Raw genomic sequence first — 2,266 nt, forward strand, 5'->3', positions numbered from 1 at the left:
GTCAGTTGCCTCAGTAAATCTGCTAGGGACACGAAGTGAGCTGACTATGTGGGATGGAAGGATGGATTACGAGAAACCATGTCAGCGATCACATTTGTATCTCCAGGGATCCAGCGAAAAATAGGCCGATACATCCCGAGCTCGTTCAGTCAACGTGCGAGCCTTCGAGAACACGTTTTCTGTTCGAGGATACTCTGCAATGTTTTGTGGTCCGTATTGATGTAAAATGGTCGGTCTAGGAGATAAACCCGCCAGGTCCTCATGGCATGTAGTGCAGCCAAGAGTTCCTTTTCTCGGGTGGGATACACCAGTTCTGCCGACGTCATTTTTCGTCCACCAAATGCGATAATTTGCTCGTTGCCCTCACCGTCGACTTGAAACAGATAGCCACCTACCGCAAAGTCACTGGCGTCCATACGCACGTGGAAGTCGCGAGAAAAATCGGGATGTGCAAGTACTGGCGGTGAAGTCAAAACAGATTGCAGCTTGGGGAAGCACTCGAGCTGGTCTGGAGAGAAAGTAACCTTCTCGTGGGCAGATTTACCTCGGGTTGCGTCAGTGAGTGGAGCTGCCAATTCTGCGAAATTCTTGCAGAACTTCGAGACGTACACACATGTACCAAGGAAGGACTGAACTTGCTTCTTTGTACTAGGAACAGGCCATTCGCGAATGATGCGAACTTTGTCAAGGTCCATTCGAACACCGTCACGCCCGGAAAAAAATCACCCAAGCGCGGTATCTCCGCAGAGCAAAACGTACACTTGGCCAGCTTCACGTAAAGTTCCTCCTCGGCGCAGCGTTGTAGCACCCTATCCAGTGCATCCAGGTGCTCGGCGATGTCGACGTTCTTCGTAAAAACGAACAAATCATCAAAATAGGCACGGCAGAACTTGGACTGGTCGCTGAAGATAGTCTGCATGAGCCGGTTGAACGCAGCTGGGCTGCTCGCCAGCCCCATCGGTGTCACTAAGTACTCAAACAGTCCATCAGGCGTTGAAAATGCCGTGTATGGGATGTCCTTTTCCCGAAGTCTGACTTGAAACAATCCCCATAGCAAGTCCATTGCCGAAAACCAGTGTGAGCCCGCCATCGCGTCGTAAATATCCTCCTTTCGTGGCGCAGGAATCGCTGGAATGCGCAGCCTAGCATTAATCGCACGAAAATCATGCACGCTTCTCCAGCCAACGGGCTTGCGCACGCAAAACGTCGGGGATGAGAACGCCGACGTTGAAGGGCGAATGATACCAGCCCTGAGCATTTCATCAGTCCATTCACGTATGGTTGCCTTCATGTCGTTACTAAGTCGGAATTGTTTACGAACGATGGGGTTGTCATCCACCAGTTCGATCTCGGCCTCGATATCCGTTGAGCGAGTGGGTGGAACACGTGGGAGCTGAGACCGAAACACTTTATCCTTATACTTGAGTAATACAGATTCCGCGACGTGCCCTTTAAGATTGTCCCAGTCACTGGAAGCCTGTCGTTTAGCTTTATCGGACGGCAGCTCCAGCTGAATCATAAAGCAGAAATCACCCTCAGCGCTCTTCATCTTCCGAAAATGCTTAGCACTGATCACCTTTGTCTCGCCATGCTTTGCCTCATAAGTGTCTGCTGTGTAGTAACGTAGCGTGTCCTCGTGATTAGAACGTCCAACCGATCGACGTCCCATTCCACGTCGCCTGCCACCAATATGGCAAGCTGGGGTGGCTCGCACGCACTGCGTGAACGAGAGCGCCGCTGTATTTCCACGACAACTGACCGCCCGCGACTTCCAATCGATGTCGGGATTAACATCTACAAGCCATGGCATACCTAGTAGGACGTGTTTACCTTCCGGAATCTCCATCACGAAAGCATCCGTTATGTACGGAGCAAATCCATCCATCTCCAACGTCAAATTTACAGTTTTCCGAGGAATCGCGATCCGCTGGTTGTTGCCGATAGTTATACGGAGAGGCTTTTTGTGTGAATTCACCTTAAGACCCAAGCGATGTGCCACCTGCGGTGCTATCGCATTGAAAGAAGCACCGTTGTCGATGAACATCTCAACCGAAGCGTCTAGAATGCGCCCCAATTGAGTCAAATAGCAGTATAGATTTGTCGAACGCGACTTGCCATCATCTGAATGATAACAAAGTCGCTTCGACGGGGCCACCGTAGCCAAAGTTCTGCCATCTTTGACTACTGTTGTAAGCTCAGTGGGTTGCCACCCCACCGAGCCGTCTAGTGTTTTGGTTGATTGGCCCGCTCGTCCGCCTTGAGCTTG

The sequence above is a fragment of the Phytophthora parasitica genome (genome assembly GCF_000247585.1).
Source record: "Phytophthora parasitica INRA-310 unplaced genomic scaffold supercont2.8, whole genome shotgun sequence".
Taxonomy (NCBI): Eukaryota; Oomycota; class Peronosporomycetes; order Peronosporales; family Peronosporaceae; genus Phytophthora; species Phytophthora nicotianae.